This window comes from Carcharodon carcharias, chromosome 15 (assembly GCF_017639515.1).
Source record: "Carcharodon carcharias isolate sCarCar2 chromosome 15, sCarCar2.pri, whole genome shotgun sequence".
NCBI classification, from domain to species: Eukaryota; Metazoa; Chordata; class Chondrichthyes; order Lamniformes; family Lamnidae; genus Carcharodon; species Carcharodon carcharias.
This window is the reverse complement of record NC_054481.1, coordinates 103,682,487-103,697,001: the sequence shown is the minus strand read 5'-3', so window position 1 is coordinate 103,697,001 and position 14,515 is coordinate 103,682,487. Positions and strand designations below refer to the sequence as shown.

Sequence of the window (14,515 nt, the reverse complement as noted above, 5' to 3'; positions counted from 1 at the left end):
CTGCTGTTGTTTGAACACAGTTCTACCAGTGCCAAGAGCCCTCTCGAGTTCCTAATGGTAGTTCTGAATGAGCCAAGATAGGGAGTGCACGTCATTACTGTACTGCAGAGGGATCAGTGCCCAATTCTGTCTTCAAGAGCTGTCAACACATAGGCTAAAGTGTGCTGCAGAATCGCACCAAGAGAGTATAAATTCAATCCAAAAGGGGTCATTGGAAAATAGTCAGGCTACTGCAGTGCAGTACTGAGGCTGTGTTACTCTGTCGGAGGTGCCACCTTGCGGATAAGCTATTAAACAAAGGCCCCATCTGCTTTTTCAGTGGGGTGTAAAAGATCTCATAGAATTATTTCAAAGAAGAGCAGGGGAGTTCTCCCAGTGTTCTGTCAAACATGTATCATTCAATCAACATCACTAAAGCATCATTTATGTGGTTGTCAACAAGTTGCTGTTTAAACATTGGGAACTTGAGCTTGCTGCACACAAACTCACTGCCGCGATTTCTACATCACAATAGTAACTACATTTTTAGAAAATACTTAATTAGCGAGAATGCACTTTATAAATCTTTCAATCTTTACCTATTCTGGTGGGATGCATCAGTTAAAGTAGGTAATTAAGCTGATATGGGTCAGTAGTTGCCTTCAAAACCTCACTCTAGTCAATAAGTCAAACTAATTTTTTTTAAAAATATACGGTCATGGGATGTAGGCATTGCTAGCTAGGTCAGCATTTATTGCCCATCCGTAATTGCCCTTGAGGTGGCGGTGAGTTGCCTTCTTGAACTGCTGCTGTCCCTGTGTTATAGGTAAACCCACAGTACTGTCAGGAAGGGAGTTCCAGGAGTTTGACTCAGTGACAGTGAAGGAACAATGATATAGTACCAAGTCAGGATAGTGTTCCTATGCATTTGTTGCCTTTGTCCTTCTAGGCGTTAGAGGTTGTAGGCTTGAACAACGCTGTCGAAGGAGCCTTGGTGAGTTGCTGCAGAGCATCTTGTAGATGGTACATACTGCTGCCACCGTGCATCAGTGGTGTAGGGGGTGAATGTTGAAGGTGGTGGATAGGGTGCCAATCAAGTGGGCTGCTTTGTCCTGGATGGTATCAAGCTCCTTGAGTGTTGTTGGAGCTTCACTCATCCAGGCGAGTAAAGAGTATTCCATCACACTTGTGCCTTGTAGATGGTGGACAGATTTGGGGAGTCAGGAGACGAGTTACAGAATTTCCAGCCTCTGACCTGCTCTTGTAGCCACAGTATTCATATGGCTAGTCCGGTTCAGTTTCTGGTCAATGATAACCTCCAGGATGTCGATAGTGGGGAATTCAGTGATGGTAGTGCCATTGAATGTCATGGGGAGATGGTTAGAATCTCTCTTGTTGGAGATAATCATTGCCTGGCACTTGTGTGGGTTGAATGTTACTTGCCGCTTATCAGCCCAAGCCTGAACATCGTCCAGGTCTTGCTGCATATGGACATGGACTGCTTCAGTCAACATCTGTGGCATTCACATGTACCATTACATTCTAATCTTTTCATTCCCAGGAGGTTAATAGAAGCTCCATTCATTACAGTACAACCTGAATGGTGTGTGTTTGATAGGCGTCCGCTACGTCTGCAGTCTCTCCCAGTGTGTCAGCCGTGGGTCAGCTGATGGCACTGATGGCTCTAAGTCAGAAGGTTGTGGATTCAAGTCCCATTCCAGGGGCGGAATTTTACAGACTCTCCCACTGACAGGATTTTCCAGTCCTGCCAAAGTCAATGGACTTTTGAATGGCCTCCACCGCTACAGCCCTCCTCCGCTACGACGGGGCCGTAAAATTCCATCCCAGGATTTAAGCCTATCAATCTAGGCTGACACTCCAGTGCATTAATGAAGCTGTGCCACACAGTGAGAGGTGCCACCATTTAGATGAGGTGTAAAAAAAAAATCCCATCTGCCCTCTCAAGTGGATGTAAAAAAATCCCATGGCACTCATTTGAAGGGGAGCAGGGAAATATCCCTGGTGAGCTGGCCAATATTTATCCCCCAAACGAACATCATAAAAATCATTATCTAGTCGTTATCACATTGCCGTATGTGGGATTTTGCTTTGCACAAGTTACCTATTGCATTTCCTATATTCCAACTGTGACTACACTTTAAAAGTACTTCATTGGCTGTAAAGTGCTTTGGGACGGTTGGTGCTGTGAACGGCACTATATAAATGCAATTTTCTTCCTAACAATCTTGGACTGGCAGTAACAGACTACTTACTCTATCTCTGGACTATTATATTTTTTTCTGGATTTCCAACATTGCCAACGTGACATATTGATATTCCATTGGGGAACATCTTAAGCATCCTTCACACATCCCAGGCCTGTGACCCATTCTGTCCTGTCTCACTGAAACACCCATTAGCTGAGTCCTGGAATTATGGAGAGCTTTTTCAATGTTGCCCAAAGGCGACTAAGATTAAACTACAAAATACTGAAGCTTCTCCAGGTCAGCAAACTCTCAAGAGCGTCATTCACCACATCAGAACAGGACAGGAAGTCAGAATAAATGGCCTTTGAGATCAACACAGCCTGATATGTAACTACATTGCATACTTTAGAGCTGACTTGGTATATATTACCACAAATATTGGCCACCCGCCAGTATCTTACCCAAGGTGGCTATTCTTTATGAGCAATACTAGACAGTGATTTTTTTGTCCATGTGGACCATTACAGATGCCCTCAACTCTGTTCCCACCAGACAATTACCCTTTCCAGCGGGAGCATGGGGGAAGAGAACAATGGATAGAGGAGTGGGAATCCTGGCTGAATTTTCAGTCCATTTGTACCAGGTCAGCTGTAACACACCTGTCATGGCCCAATTGACCTAGCACAGATAGAAGTGGAACTCGAGACTTTGGTATAGTTCAGAAACACAGTGGCCATTTTAATTTCCTCAAGGCAATTTTCTAGGAGATACACCATTTAGTGAGTAATAGAGATGCGTATTCTGTGAGGATAGCAATCCTGGGGAAAGCTGATTTTTGTCAGTATTAAGCATACTTAATACTGTTCCATTTGCCATGTAGAGTGGCCTTAACGTTGTTCAGCAATGCAGGGCCACTGCACTGCAAGCAGCATACTCACTCCTTTGGTCCATTTTCCAGAGAATTGCTACATTGAAAAACCAGAGATTTTCTGCTGCAGTTGGATGTCCTGTTGCTCTATAGCTGCCATACCAACCACATCAAATAGATTAACTTTAATTATGTACAACATCATTGGTCCAGGAAAGGTTTAGTGGGCAAGTTGCATTGAGACTGCTGAATGGGAGGTTGCAACCAAAGGATGAAGAGTCACAGTGGGAGTGGGAGTGGGGGGGTGGGGGGCAGAGCCAAACAGAGTGGGAGTCCAATGGATCCAAGCTAGGAATGGGGAGGAGAGACAGAACATGAGACAGAGAAGGCAGGAAAGAAAATCAAGATGAGAGAGAGAGAGAGAGAGAGAAAGAGACAAAGAAAAATCTGAGGGATAAAGAAAGAGAGAGGGGAAAAGAAAGGATGAGAGAGAGGAAGGGAGGTGACACTAACAGGATCCGCTGACAATAGTAACTCAGGTAGATGATAGGGAGCAAGGAGCTTACAATGCGAGCCAGGAAAAATGAGTCGAAAAAGATGCAGATGGAGAGACTGACAGCCCCTCAGGCTCTGTGCTTGAAGTCCTGTTGGTTATGAATAATTTTGACTTGAAGCTGGGGCATGGTTTTAATACTGTTATATCGATGGCAGCTGTAACAGTCAGGCTCCTGAGAAACTTAAGGATTTCTAGCTGCGCTGGCTATGAAATGGATGGCACTGAGGAGATTGAAGGAATTGATTTCCACAACACACATGCAGGCAGTGATATGCAAACTGCAGCTCTTAAAGAGCAACACATCAATTATCAGAATGAAAGAGTATCAAGCATATCGCATGCTGACACAGATACATTGCACTCTTCAAACTGCACAGCACTCGACGTTTTCACAACCAACCATCCAGCAGGACCCATTGGCAGGCTCCCCACGATGCTGCTGAAAGGCCCATCGAGAGTGAGAGCCGTCTTCACAAGACACTGCATTCATTTATCTCTCATTAATCTTTTACACTGAAGCTTCTCTTAAAACCAAAGCATTGCCTTTGGGGGGAATACAGGACAAGACAGTCCTTCGTTAAAGTTCTGGGAAATTTGGCACAGCTTGGAGGGAAAGGGTGGAGTCAGAGGCATGATTGGGTGAAAAAGACTTGGACTTATATAGTGCCTTTCACAACCACAAGGCATCCCAAAGCATTTTATAACCAATGGGGCAGAAATTTTCGCTTGGCAGGCGGGCGCGCCCAACCTGCTGGAGCGTGAAATGATGCGTGTTGACATCATCGCGTAGTCGTGCGATAGTTTGGTCGGCGGGCACGTGCCGGAGGTGGCAACGCACCCGCCGACACTTAAAAGACCTGTTAAGGCCATTAAGTTAAAAATTAACATAATTTTTTTGCTGCCCATCCAACCTCACGGTTGGCGGGCAAGCGAAAAGGCCAGTCAGCCTTTGCATTTTTTTGGAAACCTCATCCATGGGCGGGATGAGGCTTCCAAAAGCAAATAAAAATAAAATAAAAACTTTAATTTTTCATAAATAACATGTCCCTGCTCATGTGAAAGAGTCACATGAGGGGACATGTTTTATTACATTTTTATTTTCTTTAGTTCTTTTTATATTGCTCCATCTCCCTGAGACAGCTCTGTGCCTCAGGGAGATTATGAAGTGCTCACTCGCACGCATGTGCGAAGTTTGCACTCAGCCAGCTAGCACTCCCCGCCACCTCCTGCCAAAGGCAGCGCTCAATGCTGCCACTCACGTTTCATGCTGGGCGGGCCTTAATTGGTCCGCCAGTGTGAAATCGCGGTATGGTGCCGATCGCGGGTGGCGGTCGGTTTCCTGACTGCCCCCACCTGCCCCCACCAATCCCGCCTGCCAAGGACAAAATTCTGCCCCTGGAGTACTTTGGAAGTGTAGAACCTGACTGTAATGTAGGAAATGTGGGATGCAATTTCCATTCCTGATCTAGTTGCCCTGACAAAAAAAGTGTGGGGACATGATTGGGCTTTCTGTGGTGCCCCCACAGTTGAACAACCTGTTGACATTTGCTGTCCTGGGATAGATACAGTAGGGTTACTTGTAGGGAACCAAACCCTAGCAAGAAATCAGCTGGAGAGAAAATGGGAGGAAATGAAGTTACTGCCTTCTCAGAACAGAGATAAAGTGTGAAGAATAGTCAGGGGGGGTTGGGGGGTGGTTACACTCTGGGGAATCACTGGTGCCTCAGGGAGGAACAGCTGTCCCAGAAGCAGCAGATAGCAGAATCACCCCAAGAAAAGGCATGAAGAGCACTACAGTGTATCCAGTGACAGCTGAGCCACATAAACCAAGAAGGTCCCAGGTTCAATTCCCCCCCCCCATGCCAGGTTAGTGGATCTCAGTTGGAGCTGTGATGAGCATCAATGGTCCTGGAGTCAGAAGATGTGAGCAGTGCCTCAGTGGGTAGCACTCTTGCGGGCTGAGTCAGAATGTAGTGGCTTCAAGTTCCCCCATAAGACCTGAGCACATATTGTATTCTGACACTCCAGTGCATTACTGAAGGAGTACTGTCAGAGGTGCTGTGTTCTGAATGCACCTCTCAGGTGGATGTAAAAAGATGCCATGGCACTATTTAAAAGAGTTCCTTCTGGTGTCCTAAAAATATTTATCCCACGATCAACATCACTATACCAGATTATATGTTTTTTGTTGTTTGTGGGATCTTCCTGTGCAAGAGAAGCTGCCACATTTCCTGCATTACAACAGTGACTTCAAAAAGTACTCCATTGGCTGCAAAGCGTTTTGGGATATCCGGAGGGCACGAAAGGCGCAATATAAATGCAAGTCTTTCTTCCTTCAGGGAGATGAATAAACCATAGCTCATGCTTCTGATCCCACTTGAAAAATCCAGCTGTACAGACAGCTGAACAAGGATGGCAAGTGGCCCTGGATAGGATGCATTCCCCATCCCTTTCTAGAGGCACACCATCAGTGCAGCAGAGTTACAGCAGGATAAACTGGCCCCAGTCCTTTTGACACTCTGCCAAGACTAGCACTTGTATATCCACAGGTCTACTACCCACTCCCTAATCCAGGGACCTACAGCTTAGCTATAGCAGCCCTACTGTCACCTCTACTGGTGATGAAACCAAGCATCTTCCTGTTCTGAATGACTCAGTGCTCCCATCAATGGCACAGCTGCCCACTGAACCATCAGGGGGCTTTTCTCAAACTCCTCATTGGCAAGTTAGAATTAGCCGCATGGGGCTGATTAAGAAGAAAAATCTGCAGATCCCCATTGAAATACATTCAAAATCAGTCATTGTCCCGGAAGATAGATCATGATCTTCATCGATGAAAATCTATCACTCCACTTTCAGGAAAGGCTTTTCATATGAGGGATGTATGGAATAGCACAGCAGGTATGCACACACTGCTTCCCTGTCTCTCTAAGTTAATGCTCACCATTGCCATAGAGACATTAGATTGTTTAAGCTTTGCTGTCAATTTTGCCCCAAGCGACTTTGTAAATTACTATGTTGAACTGGAGAAAAGGAGTGAATATTTCATTATAACTTTCCCATTGTACTGTAAATACACAAGGGAAGAGGAACCAAGCTGCATACATTCCAATTACAAGTGGCGACATTGGCTGGATTCTCTCTTCAGGGCAGTTAAGGGGTCAGACTTGTACCTGTCCCTTTAAATCTGCCCTAACCCATTTCCTGGGTTAGATATCATTGCAGCTACACAGACTGTCCTACTGGGATTTCCATTCCTAAGACAGAGCCACTGTAGCACCAAATAGTGCTGAAGACTTGTGCTCCAGAACTTGCTGCGCCCCTAGCCAAGCTGTTCCAGTACAGCTACAACACTGGCATCTACCGGGCTATGTGGAAAATTGCCCAGGTATGTCCTATACACAAAAGCAGGACAAATCCAACACAGCCAATTACCGCCCCATCAGTTGACTCTCGATCATCAAGAAAGTAATGGAAGGGCTCATCAATAGTGCTATCAAGAGACACTTGCTTCATGATAACCTGCTCACTGATGCCCAGTTTGGGCTCCGCCAGGGCCACTCAGCTCATGACCTCATTACAGCCTTGGTTCAAACATGGACAAATGAGCTGAACTCCAGAGGTGAGGTGAGAGTGACTACCCTTGACATCAAGGCAGCATTTGACCGAGTGTGACATCAAGGAGCTCTAGCAAAACTGGAATCAATGGGAGTCAAGGGGAAAGATGGTTGTGGCTGTTGGTGGTCAGTCATCTCAGCTCCAGGACATAATTGCAGGAGTTCCTCATAGTAATGTCCTCGGCCCAACCATCTTCAGCTGCTTCATTAATGACCTTCCTTCCATCATAAGGTCAGAAGTGAGAATGTTTGCTGATGATTGCACCATGTTCAACACCATTCACGACTCTTCCGATACTTAAGCAGTCCATGTCCAAAGGCAACAAGACCTGGACAATATCCAGGCTTGGGCTGATAAATGGCAAGTAACATTCGCACCACACAAGTGTCAGGCAATGAGCATCTCCAAAAAGAGAGAACCCTTGATGTTCAATGGCATTACCATCTCTGAATCCCCCACTATCAACATCCTGGGGGTTACCATTGACCAGAAACTGAGCTGGACTAGCCATGTAAATACTGTGACTATAAGAGCAGGTCAGAGGCTAGGAATCCTGCGACGAGTAACTCACCTCCTGACTCCCCGAAGCCTGTCCACCAAGTCAGGAGTGTGATGAAATTCTCCTAGATGAGTGCAGCTCCCACAACACTCAAGAAGCTTGACACCATCCCAGGACAAAGCAGCCCGCTTGATTGGCACCACATCCACAAACATTCACTCCCTCCATCACTAACACACAGTAGCAGCACTGTGTACCATCTACAAAATGCACTGCAGAAATTCACTAAGGCTCCTTAGACAGCATCTTTCAAACCCACGACCACTACCATCGAGGACAAGGACAGCAGATAGATGGGAACACCACCACCTGGAAGTTCCCCTCCAAGTCACTCAACATCAGGACTTGGAAATATATCGCCATTCCTTCACTGTCACTGGATTCTGTCAAAATCCTGGAACTCCCTTCCTAACAGCACTGTGGGTGTACCTATACCACATGGACTGCAGCGGTTCAAGAAAGCAGCTCACCACCACCTTCTCAAGGGCAACTAGAGATGGGCAATAAATGCTGGCCTAGCCAGCGAAGCCCACATCCCATGACTGAATAAAAGAAAACGGGGAACTGGAAAAGGCTAGAAGCACCCCAAAGATGCCATCAAAGTTCCACTTGGGAATCTTGGCCGAGGTTTTCAGCTGCTCAATGTTTGGGTCAAATTGGAAGGAGAGGCGGTGCCACTAATAAGGTTCTCTCTTTCTACCTCCGTGTAATGGGCCAACTGCCACCTTCCCCCTGGGAGACAGTAGAAAAATGGGGCAAATCCTTCCAGAGGAGAGGCTAACCATGCATTTGGCTGTTAGTGTGTTGGCTTTTTTAAAAAATTCATTCATGGGATGTAGGCTTCGCTGGCTAGGCCAGAATTTAATGCCCATTTCTTGTTGCCCTTGAGAAGGTGGTGGCGAGCTGCCTTCTTGAACCACTGCAGTCCATGTGGTGTAGGTATACCCACAGTGCTGTTAGGAAGAGAGTTCCAGGATTTTGACCCAGCGACAGTGAGGAAAAGGCGAAATATTTCCAAGTCAGGGTGGTGAGCGGTTTGGAGGGGAACTTGCAGGTGGTGGTGTTCCCATGTGTCTGCTGTCCTTGTCCTTCTAGATGGTAACGGTCGTGGGTTTGGAATGTCCTGTCTAAGGAGCCTTGGTGAGTTTCTGCAGTGCATCTTGTAGATGGTACACACTGCCACCGCTGTGCGTCAGTGGTGGAGGGAGTGGATGTTTGTGGATGGGGTGCCAATCAAGCAAGCTGCTTTGTCCTGGATGGTATCAAGCTTCTTGAGTGCTGTTGGAGCTGCACTCATCCAGCAAGTGGAGAGTATTCCATCAAACTCCTGACTTGTGCCTTGTAGATGAAGGACTGGCTTTGGGGAGTCAGGAGGTGAATTACTGGCCATAGGATTCCTAGCCTCTGATCTACTGTTGTAGCCACAGTATTTATATGGCTAGCCCAGTTTTGTTTTTGGTCAATGGTAATCCCCAGGATGTTGATAGTGGGGGATTCAGTGATGGTGATACCATTGAATGTCAAGGGAAGATGGTTAGATTCTCTCTTTTTGGAGATGGTCATTGCCTGGCACTTGTGTGGCGTGAATGTTACTTGCCACTTGTCAGCCCAAGCCTGGATATTGTCTGCTGCATTTGAATATGGACTGTTTCAGCATCTGAGGAGTTGCAAATGGTGCTAAACATTGTGCATTGCCAGCGAATATCTCCACTTCTGACCTTATGATGGAAGGAAGGTCATTGATGAAGCAGCTGAAGATGGTTGGGCTGAGGACACTACCCTGAGGAACTCCTGCAGTGATGTCCTGGAACTGAGATGTTTGACCTCCAACAACCACAACCATCTTCCTTTGTGCTAGGTATGAATCCAACCAGCGGAGAGCTTTCCCCCAATTGCCATTGACTCCAGTTTTGCTAGCACTCCTTGATGCCGCACTCGGTCAAATGCTGCCTTGATGTCAAGGGCAGTCACTCTCGCCTCACCTCGGGAGTTCAGCTCTTTTGTCCATGTTGGAACCAAGGCTGTAATGAGGTCATGAGCTGAGTGACCCTGGCAGAACCCAAACCGAGCAGGTTATTGCTAAGCAAGTGCTCCTTGACAGCACTGTTGATGACTTCTTCCATCACTTTACTGATGATAGAGAGTAGACTGATGAGGCGGTAATGCGCCAGGTTGGATTTGTCGTGCTTTTTGTGTGCAGGACATACCTGGGTAATTTTCCACATTGCCAGGTAGATGCCAGTATTGTAGTTGTACTGGAACAGCTTGGCTAGTGATGCAGCATGTTCAGGAGAACAAGTCTTCAATTCTATTGCTGGAATATTGTTCGGGCCCACAGGCTTTTCAGTATCCAGTTCCTCTAACCGTTTCTTGATATCACGTGGACTGAATCGAATTGGCTAAAGACAGGCAGGGAGGGGTGGTATGTGGTAATTAGCAGAAGGCTTCCTTTCTCATGTTTGACCTGATGCCACGAGATTTCATGGGATCTGCAGTCAATGTTGAGGACTCCCTCCCAACTGTATACCACTGTGTCACCACCTCTGCTGTGTCTGTCCTGCCGGTGGGACAGGACACACTCAGGGATGGTGATGATAGTGTCTGGGACATGATCTGTAAGGTATGATCCTGTGAGTATGATACTATATCAGGCTGTTGCTTGACTAGTCTGTGAGCCAGCTCTCTCAATTTTGACACAAGCCCCCGGATGTTAGTAAGAAGGACTTTGCAGGATCGACAGGGCTGAGTTTGCCATTGCCATTTCCAGTGCCTCAGACAATGCCAGGTGGTCTGACTGGTTTCATTCCTTATTGACTTTCTATTGGTTTAATACAAATGAATAACTTGCTAGGCCATTTCAGAATGCATTTAACAATCATCCACATTGCTGCAGATCTGGAGTCACATCTCAGCCAGACCAGGTAAGGGCGGCAGATTTCCTTCCCTAAAGGGCATTACTTTTTGTGACAATCGACAATGGTCATCATTAGACTTTTAATTCCAGGTTTTTGTTGACTGAATTAAAATTCCTTCATGGCCGTAGCAGGATTCAAATCTAGGTCCCTCGAGCATTACCCTGGGACTCTGGATTACTAGTCCAGTGACAATACCACTATGCCATCACCTCCCCACAACCATTTGGATGCCATTTCTTTCACCAGTTCCCAGGAATATCTGATGGCTTGGAAGGCAGTCACAGGCTGCAAGTTTCAAACAAGTACATGCTCGCTCATTTACCTGTCCCTCCAAAGTGGTGACATCTAGCCGTCAACGCAAATGAGACATGGGTTCCGGCACTGAGGAGGAAAGAAAAAGGGAGAGAGAAAAATGTGCCCTACAGGACTCTTCTTCGGTTAGGAAAAGTCATATTGGTCTTGAAACGTTAACTCTCTTTCTCTCTCCACAGATGCTGACAGACCTGTTGAGTTTCCCCAGCACTTTGCTTTTATTTCACACCTCTAGCATCCGTTGTATTTTGATTTTATTATAGTACAGAACTTGTCCTCCATCAACACTCCAATATAATTGGGGGTGGGGAAGTAACAAAGGTAAAGCGGGAAGGAACAAGACCAAACATCCCAAATGGGTTTCCACAATAACCCTAACAGGAAACCAGACAGAAACTCAATCCAACCAGTGAGCTTGCTTTCACACCACAGAATTCTGGCTGCCAAATAACGCTCTGTACCTGTCACATGATGCTGCAGCTCTTCAGATCGAACATCACAATCATCTGCAACAAAAAAGCAAGACTATTAATAGTGTGTTGCACAAAATAAATACCTGAATAAACATATGTGTGCACACCTGTGCGGCGTGCACACACACACACAGTCTCAGGTTCCGTTTTGAGTCTATGCTCATTGGTTGGTCCTGTTCCACGTGTTGGTTAAAGAGCTTTAATTGGGTTTAATCCCTTTAGGTTTGGATGAAGAGAGAAAACACTTTACAAACAAGAAATATTTTTGACAGGCCCCTTACAGAGTGGGGAAACTGTTTTGTTCAGTGGTAGCCTCATTTATTGCCAGCCCACCCCTCAAGCCCAGGATTCCAACCAAGCTCTTATCTTGGGTATTCTGGGTGCTTTCACCATTGCTTTGACACAACATCCTGCTTCTGTTGTTTGCTGTTCATGTCCAGACTACAGGGCACTAGGCACACTGGAATCCAATTTATGTAAAGCCCCATAGGTATCATAGGGCTGGCTCCCATACCCTCCCCTCTTCCTGTTTACATTACATTACTACAGCCAACTCCCTTTTTCCCTCTGTTTTGTGGGTCTGCAATGCTGTCAGTGCCTGGGAGATGAACTTATTCATATGATGGAGTGTCCCTGCCATAGGAAGATCTGGATATCTGCAGTTAAGGATATAAAAATGTCCATTGACAGGCCCCGGGGTGTGGTGCAACTATTCTGCCACTCTCCAGCAAGGAGCTGAGAGCAAAGCTGGCATTCAGCGTAAATACAGACATTAGGAAACAGTGGATTAAAGGCAAGGCTCAATTTACAGACAGTGCTGGTTGCCTTGGATCTAACAGGCAAAAGATATCCCGCATAATTAAATAGTCACTGATTACAGAACAAGGTGGTCATCATAACTCACTCTAAAACATTCCACCACCCCTTACTGCCACCCTCCCAAGGTGGGTGTGTGTCTGATATATACCACGCCTCTTCTTCAATGTCCAATATTTCCCACATGTCTTGTGCAACTTCCATATGCCTCACACTCCTCACATTTGCTGGCTTGTGGGCTTTTTTTGCTTAATAAAAAATTATATTAAGTGTTCAATATAGAAACACAAAATGTTACCGCTGAATGAGGTCATTTAGCCCATTGGACCTGTGCTGGCCCTCTGAAGGAACTACTCACTCATTGTCCAGACCTCTCCTCATATCATTTTAAATGTTTCATGTCCAAATATTGTATCTGCAGTATTATCCTTCTTAAAAACAATCAAGGATTCAGCCTCTGCCACTGCTTCTGATAAAGCATTCCAAATCTTAACAACCGTCTATGTAAAAAAACAAATCCTCTTCTTTTTCTCATGATCTTAAATATATTTAAAATCTTTATTGGATTAGGGAAAAACAGCATGCAAAATTTGAACCTCATTTACCTCATTGAATCAGGGTAGAGTCAGGAATAAAAGAGAGGGATACAGAGACATTCAGCCTCATCACAGTGGGCGAGGGAGCTGCATGGTGAGGTACTGAGCAATGAAGAGCCAAATTCAGCTTCCCCGATCTGTGTTGCACTGGGCTATTTTAACCAAAGCAGGATTTGGACTTTTGGAACTGGCTTCAGCACCCCTCGATTAGAAAAAGGAAAAAGAAAAAGTATTCACTCCTGATCACTGTCTCGTGGCACTGACAGAAAAGTTCATGTGCTTGCACATCAGGAGAGGACATGACTGTGATGCTCTCTGTTATCAAATAGTCCTGCTGACACTCAAGGTCGAGGATGACCTAGATGCATCACTGCCTTCAGGAGACAAGGGAAGAGAGACAGAGAGAGAGGGGAATGTTCTACACTGGAACAAGCTCAACCAATTTAGCTGCATTCCTGGTCACTCACTCCCAAGCTTCTTAACTGCCCGTTTCCCACACGTTAATAAGGGTTAACCCTATTGATAGCTACTGAGCATGTGTGTAAGGAGCTATGTTACAGTGATGCCACTCACGGAGAGAAAATGACTGAGAAGCATCTTAGTGAATAGCTCCAGCTATGTCTTGATCTTGTTTAACCTTTGCAAATAGTTAGTATGCAAATAAATGTACTTTCAACAAAAAAACCAATGCATCCAGCAAGATCTCTTCTAGATTAAGAAGCTAACGAATCTTAAGATACAACCACGATAACAGATGATGACAGCAGTGCCTACACCCACTGAGAAACAGTGGGAAATGGCAGGAAAAGCCTCATGTGAAGCTCAGCAGGTGAAGGACTGGACCTCTTTCTTACCATGTTAAAGTGGAAGACCGAATCATTCAGAGACATATAGATCATATAAGGAGGAGTTAGTACTAACTATAACAGCAATCATACTGGAGACGACAAAATAACAAGGGCAGCCAAGTGACTGGCAAAACAGGCAGACCTGGGAAAGACAACATCAAACCAGGGTGAGAAATGGCTACTACTTTGCCCCTAACAGAAATATTTCATGATAAAGAGGGCCCAGAAAGTCTGAGCAATGACAAAACTGGCAAAGACATTTTACCCGGTGCCACAGCCCCTCAGGTCTTCCAAGTGAAGAGAACAAAGATTAAGTTAGTATGTTGTTATACGCTGCTGGAAGTTTAGCAGACAATGTGCTAGCCAGGCAGGGGATGAACAAAGAAACAGCCTCCTATGAGGATGTCATTGGAGCGTTTGAGTCATACTTCAGTCTTCATAAAAATATTGTCATAGAGGGCGAAATTTCATCGGCACAGTCAAAAACATGGTGAAGGGAGTGACTCATACAATGACTTGTACCACCTGCCAAAAATTGAGAGTATGGAACAGTTGGATCCTGATCCTTAGTTTAGTTAGACTAATGGATCCAGGTTGCACGCTTGTTTCGGGATGACTGAGTTGGTACCATAGATAGAGTAGATCAGCAGACAGTTCTTATGTAGAATATATTCTATTTATTCACAAAGGAACTCAGCAGTTACAACTCAAGCCCTGTATCTACATTACAGACTCTTAACTCAAGACTAATCCTACCAACTACTGACA

General features: G+C 45.5%; 1 protein-coding gene across 1 annotated transcript in view; it reads right to left on the bottom strand.

Moving 5' to 3' along the window:
- The window catches only part of LOC121288594 (kazrin-like), a 190,300-nt gene extending 178,801 nt beyond the window's left edge, over nucleotides 1-11,499 (bottom strand). The window contains exon 1 of the mRNA XM_041207218.1: nucleotides 11,476-11,499. The gene's annotated coding sequence lies outside the window, so the exon portion shown is untranslated. The remainder of the gene's footprint in view (nucleotides 1-11,475) is intronic.
- Nucleotides 11,500-14,515: the final 3,016 nt, after the last annotated feature.